Source organism: Protomyctophum bolini (genome assembly GCF_963924005.1).
Source record: "Protomyctophum bolini genome assembly, chromosome: 21".
NCBI classification, from domain to species: domain Eukaryota; kingdom Metazoa; phylum Chordata; class Actinopteri; order Myctophiformes; family Myctophidae; genus Protomyctophum; species Protomyctophum bolini.
In genome coordinates, this window is record NC_137882.1 from 1085568 (window position 1) to 1094137 (window position 8570).

Sequence of the window (8570 nt, forward strand, 5' to 3'; positions counted from 1 at the left end):
CAAAATACATTTTAGTCGACTAAATCAACTGTAGATTCAGTCGACTAAAATCTCATGACATTTAGTCGACTAAAACTAGACTAAACACTAACACATTCCAGGTGACTAAAATGTGACTAAAACGAAATGAAAACTATTCAGGAGACTATGACTAAAACTAAAATCAAAATTTGCTGCCAAAAACAACACTGGTCAGATCCACCCACTGCAGCAGATCCCCTTAGAGTGCAGTGGTTCTCAACCGGTGGTCCGGGACCCACCCGGTGGTCCGATTTTGGAAGGAATTCCAGGTGGTCCCCGCCCCCCCCCCCGCACCCATAGCTAAAGGATGGTCCAGAGTTGGTAACCAAATGGACCCTTTTGTATTGGAGCGTAAAATGAAACCATACTGACCCGTTTCATTTATTACGCTCTCAAGCATTACATTATTCTTAAACATCTGCATTACTTAATTTGTAAGAAGTACTACACGATTTAGAGAATGTAGGAGAATTGTTATTTTGATCAACGTTTGCCGTTTGTCTCTCCTAGTGGTACCAACATCATGTTGTCTCTCCTAGTGGTACCAACATCATGTTGTCTCTCCTAATGGTACCAACATCATGTTGTCTCTCCTAATGGTACCAACATCATGTTGTCTCTCCTAGTGGTACCAACATCATGTTGTCTCTCCTAATGGTACCAACACCATGTTGTCTCTCCTAATGGTACCAACATCATGTTGTCTCTCCTAATGGTACCAACATCATGTTGTCTCTCCTAATGGTACCAACATCATGTTGTCTCTCCTAGTGGTACCAACATCATGTTGTCTCTCCTAATGGTACCAACATCATGTTGTCTCTCCTAGTGGTACCAACATCATGTTGTCTCTCCTAATGGTACCAACATCATGTTGTCTCTCCTAATGGTACCAACATCATGTTGTCTCTCCTAATGGTACCAACATCATGTTGTCTCTCCTAGTGGTACCAACACCATGTTGTCTCTCCTAATGGTACCAACACCATGTTGTCTCTCCTAATGGTACCAACACCATGTTGTCTCTCCTAATGGTACCAACATCATGTTGTCTCTCCTAATGGTACCAACATCATGTTGTCTCTCCTAATGGTACCAACATCATGTTATCTCTCCTAATGGTACCAACATCATGTTGTCTCTCCTAATGGTACCAACATCATGTTGTCTCTCCTAGTGGTACCAACATCATGTTGTCTCTCCTAGTGGTACCAACATCATGTTGTCTCTCCTAGTGGTACCAACACCATGTTGTCTCTCCTAATGGTACCAACATCATGTTGTCTCTCCTAATGGTACCAACACCATGTTGTCTCTCCTAATGGTACCAACATCATGTTGTCTCTCCTAATGGTACCAACATCATGTTATCTCTCCTAATGGTACCAACATCATGTTGTCTCTCCTAATGGTGCCAACATCATGTTGTCTCTCCTAATGGTACCAACATCATGTTATCTCTCCTAATGGTACCAACATCATGTTGTCTCTCCTAATGGTACCAACACCATGTTGTCTCTCCTAATGGTACCAACACCATGTTGTCTCTCCTAATGGTACCAACATCATGTTATCTCTCCTAATGGTACCAACACCATGTTGTCTCTCCTAATGGTACCAACATCATGTTATCTCTCCTAATGGTACCAACATCATGTTGTCTCTCCTAATGGTACGAACACCATGTTGTCTCTCCTAATGGTACCAACACCATGTTGTCTCCTAATGGTACCAACACCATGTTGTCTCTCCTAATGGTACCAACACCATGTTATCTCTCCTAATGGTACCAACACCATGTTGTCTCTCCTAATGGTACCAACACCATGTTGTCTCTCCTAATGGTACCAACACCATGTTGTCTCTCCTAATGGTACCAACACCATGTTGTCTCTCCTAATGGTACCAACACCATGTTGTCTCTCCTAATGGTACCAACACCATGTTGTCTCTCCTAATGGTACCAACACCATGTTGTCTCTCCTAATGGTACCAACATCATGTTGTCTCTCCTAATGGTACCAACACCATGTTGTCTCTCCTAGTGGTACCAACACCATGTTGTCTCTCCTAATGGTACCAACACCATGTTGTCTCCTAATGGTACCAACATCATGTTATCTCCATCTCCTATCCAACGATAAGTCTTAGTTTTGTGTCTGAGAGGCTAAATGGTTTCCGTGTCTCAAAATGCAGAATACAAAATGGCCCTCGTGAAAAGGGTTCAGAACCACTGCTCTCTAGTGACCCCTGGTGGTCATCATTCGGGTCCTGTATAGAATAAGTGCATGAAGCCAGCTCTGTGTGTGTGTGTGTGTGTGTGTACGTTGTCTCTTCGGTGCAATTAGGACTTCATATTAAATCAACGTGTTCTGCTCTTCTCATTGGCTGAAGACTGGTCTTTATTCTCATTGGCTGACGACTGCTCTTTATTCTCATTGGCTGACGACTGCTCTTTATTCTCATTGGCTGACGACTGCTCTTTATTCTCATTGGCTGATGACTGGTCTTTATATGAGCCCCATAAGACGCATGCGTGCACGTGTGCACTGTGCACGTGCGCAACGCTGCGCAGGCACACTAGTAAAACATGCAGACGTGTAATATCCTGTTTAGAAACGGCGTTTATTAATGCTTTTTATTAACCCATTCTGACCGGGCACCCATTTTGGTGTTAGCATCATGTTATGCTTTACCTATTGAAAAATAGCAGATCTACAAGCTCATATCGCGCCACCGAGTGGCGCGCTACGAGCTTGTAGGTCTGCTATTTTTGAAAAATTCGAAGAACGACTGACATTTTTAGAATCTGATCTCAGGTCAGAATGGGTTAATCAGACCAGTGTGTGTCCGGTGGAAACCTCGTATGAATCTGATCTCAGGTCAGAATGGGTTAATGTCTCCGACCAGCGGACTTTTCGTGGTAAAGCTCCGGTACAAACACAACAACACGACGTCACTCGCAACGTCTGAATCGCGTTCCTCCGAATTTCTGTTCTGAAAGCTGCACCCCTCCCAGATGTTCTGACTCGCCGAACTCTGATCTTTCGTCTGATCTTTCCGACGAAAAGCTCGGTGGTCGGAAGACGGTATGGACTGCCCTTTAGTCGTATATCCATAAATGTAAATTACAAATAAAAAATAGCCTACATATTTTTTTTGCCAAAAAATGTACTAATTTTAGACGTGAGAGAAGTGGGGGGGGATGCCGGGTTTAACCGTTTCACTTCATAGGACGCGCCTGGACGTCATAAGGATTGGAACCGAGAGGTGCCTTGGACGTGTGTGGCCGTCCTAGCGCACCCTCAAAGATACGGGGCGAGATAAGAATATTCAGAATTTTTCCTATTTTTTTTTTTTTGGCATTTCGCTTTTCGCTTGCCGTATGCTAACGCTCTGTGAAACTATTAGCTTGTCATTGACTCCCATGTTAGCGCGGCGGAAAGAATGACTCGTATCTCCTCATCCAGGGCGCTCTCCGTGGTGATGAATGGATCGATATGCTGGCGCTTCATTTCTGCTCCTCATCCGTCTCTCTCCCGCAAAATATGAACGCTTTTTGGAGCGTATATAAATAAATTAAGATGATCGGGGATTGTGAGGTCAACTTTGTAAAGTCAACTTTTTTAAGCTCAGCGCTCGGGGCCACAGTGAGACGGCCTGTGAGCTTGTAGATCTGCTATTTTCACTATTGTGTATGTGATAAAAAAAAGTACACTTCATGCGTACGCACACGTTCTGAACGAACCATTCATAAGCTCTGTCGTGGATATTATAGTGACGTTTGGCTCAACGCCATTGGCTGAGCCCTGTGTCAATCATTGTGGGGGGCGTGGGGGGGTGGGTTCTGTGAGGGTCGTGTGTGTGTGTGTGTGTGGGGGGGGGGGGGTTAGGGTCATGGTGGGGGCCGTGTGTGTTGGGGGGGGGGGGGGGCAGGGTAAATATAAAAGTGACTGCAGTGAAATTTAACACAACAGCTGCTGGGACACTTTTAGAAGAAGGGACATACCCCCCCCCCCCCTTACACCCCTCCCCCCCCCCCCTCTCTCTCTCTCTCTCTCTCTCTCTCTCTCGTGTCATGTCGTGTGTTTTCATGTAGTTGGAAAACCCCTGAAAAGCAGATCTCCAAACTCTCAGCGTCCGGAAATGCAACGTAGGTCTATGTTTATGTGTCTATGTTTATAGGTCTATGTTTATAGGTCTATGTTTATAGGTCTATGTTTATAGGTCTTATGGTTTATTAACACGTAAAACAAAAAGTTAAAAACAGAAGAAAGATATTGGACACGGGATATATATATATATATATATTACAATTGCTGTCAAACAATTAAGTCAACAAAGCTATCTATGAAATGAAGTTTAATCTAACTTTTTATACAATATGTGTAGTGGTGGGGGGTCCCTGCTTCATCTGTCTCTCAGCTCAGGGGGTCCCTGCTTCATCTGTCTCTCAACTAAGGGGTCCCTGCTTCATCTCTCTCTCAACTAAGGGGTCCCTACTTCATCTCTCTCTCAGCTAAGGGGTCCCTGCTTCATCTCTCTCTCAGCTAAGGGGTCCCTGCTTCATCTCTCTCTCAACTAAGGGGTCCCTGCTTCATCTCTCTCTCAGCTAAGGGGTCCCTGCTTCATCTCTCTCTCAGCTAAGGGGTCCCTGCTTCATCTCTCTCAGCTAAGGGGTCCCTGCTTCATCTCTCTCAGCTAAGGGGTCCCTGCTTCATCTCTCTCTCAGCTAAGGGGGTCCCTGCTTCATCTCTCTCAGCTAAGGGGGTCCCTGCTTCATCTCTCTCTCAGCTAAGGGGTCCCTGCTTCATCTGTCTCTCAGCTAAGGGGTCCCTGCTAAGGGGAGAGGAGAGGATTTAGAATGGAGAGGAGAGGAGAGGAGAGGGGAGTAATGCATTTAGAATGGAGAGGAGAGGAGAGGAGAGATGATTGATGGGTGACAGACAGATATAGGGACGGGGGTTTCCATATCCCACAATGCATTGCTCTCCCCAAACAGCACAGGAATCACTTTACACACTGGATGTATATATAGCACGCACACACACACGCACGCACACACGCACGCACACACACACACACACACACACACACACACACACACACACACACACACATCACACATCACACATCACACACACACACACACACACACACACACACACACACACACACACTTTTACCTGGCAGAATCTTAAAATACACTTTAAAGGGATTGTGACATTCCTCTTGTTTTTCTTCTTATTCTTTTTTTCGTTTTCTGAGATCAAATCCCATAGATGACAATATCTACTCTCTCTCTCTCTCTCTCTCTATTTCACAGTCATATACTGTAAGTGTCTCTTTCTTAATCCTCAACCATTCAACTCCCACCCCCCCCCCACCCTCCCCCCTGTCACACACCCCCATCCCCCCTGTCACCCCCCCCCCCCTCCAGGGTGGAGTCAATCAGCTGGTCAGATCAGTTTCAGACTCCACAGGCAGAGAGAGAGAGAGAGAGAGAGAGAGAGAGTTCTGTCTGTCTGTCCATCTCCGTCCATTTTGTTGGATCTGCTCTGGTTGTGGACTTCATGCCTCAGCCTTCTTCCTCCTCCTTCTCCTCCTCTTCCTCCACCTCCTCTTCCTCCACCTCCTCTTCCTCCTCAGTCTCTCCCTGACCTCCTCCTTCAGCTCCTTACAGGCCTGACACCTCGTCTCCTCTCCTCTCCTCTCCTCTCGTCTCGTCTCCTCACACAGCGTTTGGACTTCAGTTCCAGACAAAAACCACTCAGGAGAAAATCCAGGTGAGATTCAACAAACTGTTGTTTTGTTTCTGTTTGTTTCAGTTTCTATTAGCCACTATTTGTTCTTGCTTTAACTGTGATAGCTCTGGATTAAACCATATATAGCTATTGAAAAATTAGAAGATCTACAAGCCCGTACAGAGCGCTATATACACGAGCTTGTAGATCTGCTACACGGCACAAATCTTTGAGCGTATATTCTTTCAGAGCGAAACGCTTTTAACTCGAATCTTTGAGCGTATATTCTTTCAGAGCGAAACGCTTTTAACACATGTTCAGACAGACGGGGGTCCGGGGCCAATTTCCCTACAATTTCTGGGGGTCCTTGACATGACATATAGTGTGAGAACCACCCTGGCATAATTATATAGAAACATACAGGGTGGTTTCTGTCATGATTTAGACGACATTTGTAGAATCGGCACAAACGCATTCTGGACGGGAACCACCTTTTTGGTGTTTTAACTAAGCATTATGTTATGCTTTAGCTATTGAAAAATATCAGATCTACGAGCTCGTACGTCTGCTATTTTTTAACAATCGTGAAAATGCGCCACACATCTTTGAATATAATTATATATTTTCAGATGACTTTTTTTAAATTAAATTTCGACGTCAGGCCTAAATGGATCAAGTACAGTTCTGAGGTATTTATATTACAGTACAGTAACTATATTTATTACAGTACAGTACAGTAACTTAAGTACAGTATATTCATTAAAGGCTAAAGGTGCCGTGCCGATGTCGTAAGGCCTTTATTCTTAGCCGTGTGCATCCCAGAATAGCCGACGTGAAAGGCTAGCGCTTGGAGATCGGCTATTTCCGTCCCGAGCACAGAATGACTCGTCTTCTTTACAGCAGCCTGAGTCAGATCTGGTTTGGAATCAGATTGGTTTAAATACGTCTAAACACACGGAACATTGTTACATTGGATCCGATTTGAATCTGAAGTTTGCTTGGGCCACATCCGGAGGTGGTTTTTAAATCTGATCTCAGGACGGAGATCCGTCTCGGTCTGAACTCGTCACAGAGCATGCGGTAGACGCTGATCTAAATCGGATTCCAATGTGACTTGTTTGTGTTTAGACTCATTTAAACGAATAGGGTCCCAATCTGGATGTATATGTCGCACACAGATCAGATTCAATCTGGATGTCACACAGATCAGATTCAATCTGGATGTATGTCACACACAGATCAGATTCAATCTGGATGTATGTCACACACGGATCAGATTCAATCTGGATGTATGTCACACAGATCAGATTCAATCTGGATGTATGTCACACAGATCCGATTCAATCTGGATGTATGTCACACAGATCAGATTCAATCTGGATGTATGTCACACAGATCAGATTCAATCTGGATTTATGTCACACAGATCAGATTCAATCTGGATTTATGTCACACACAGATCAGATTCAATCAGAGATCTGATTCATGCTGGATTCGGCTGCCGGTTACAGTAACCTGCAAAATGCAGCGTGAATCTGAAGATCAGATTTGAGAAATGAATCCGTTTTGAATAAGATTTGACTGGATGTGAGTGCAGTCTGAACGGATCTGATTGGATGTGACTATACGGTCTTAGTTCTACTGTATATCTCGTATCTCTTTCATTCAGTTTTCCTTTCGATACATTTTTTCGCCATAGTTTTTATGGCACAAAAAGTAGCCGATCTACCACAACTCTGCGGTGCAAGGCCATGGTCTGGTGTTAGGTCTGTGAGCTCAGTGCAAGGCCATGGTCTGGTGTTAGGTCTGTGAGCTCAGTGCAAGGCCATGACCTGGTGTTAGGTCTGTGAGCTCAGTGCAAGGCCATGGTCTGGTGTTAGGTCTGTGAGCTCAGTGCAAGGCCATGGTCTGGTGTTAGGTCTGTGAGCTCAGTGCAAGGCCATGGTCTGGTGTTAGGTCTGTGAGCTCAGTGTAAGGCCATGATCTGGTGTTAGGTCTGTGAGCTCAGTGCAAGGCCATGGTCTGGTGTTAGGTCTGTGAGCTCAGTGCAAGGCCATGGTCTGGTGTTAGGTCTGTGAGCTCAGTGCAAGGCCATGACCTGGTGTTAGGTCTGTGAGCTCAGTGCAAGGCCATGGTCTGGTGTTAGGTCTGTGAGCTCAGTGCAAGGCCATGGTCTGGTGTTAGGTCTGTCTGTGAGCTCAGTGCAAGGCCATGGTCTGGTGTTTAGGTCTGTGAGCTCAGTGCAAGGCCATGGTCTGGTGTTAGGTCTGTGAGCTCAGTGCAAGGCCATGATCTGGTGTTAGGTCTGTGAGCTCAGTGCAAGGCCATGGTCTGGTGTTAGGTCTGTGAGCTCAGTGCAAGGCCATGGTCTGGTGTTAGGTCTGTCTGTGAGCGTGGAGAGATTTTAATTACATTGTTTTTCTTTTGACACCTGGGCTGTAAGATGGAACAGCAGCTTCATAGGTTTATGATATTTGCTTTTCTTTGTGTTGTTGTTATACACGCGATTACATCATTTAATTGATTAGTAAAGCATTAACGACCCGACCTTCGACCTTTTGAGTGTTTACCGGTACTTATAGTTAAATCTTTATTTTATTTCTATTTCATTTCAGCTAACGGTGAACTAAAAACCATTGGCTCTTCTTATTGGTGTGCGGGTTTTGGGCCAGTAGTGATCACGTGACCATCATGTGATCCCGAAGCTTCATTTTGATTGGAACGTTTTGACAGCTGCCATTGTATTGGCCCGTCAACGGATGATGTCATTGGTGCCTTCATTAACAGCTGTCATTGGACGTTTTT

At 44.9% G+C, this 8570-nt stretch overlaps 1 protein-coding gene across 1 annotated transcript in view; it reads left to right on the forward strand.

Annotated features, from left to right (window-relative positions):
* Positions 1 to 5529: 5529 nt before the first annotated feature.
* cavin4b (caveolae associated protein 4b) overlaps positions 5530 to 8570 on the forward strand; it is a 14079-nt gene continuing 11038 nt past the window's right edge. Inside the window, exon 1 of the mRNA XM_080794211.1 lies at positions 5530 to 5807. The gene's annotated coding sequence lies outside the window, so the exon portion shown is untranslated. The remainder of the gene's footprint in view (positions 5808 to 8570) is intronic.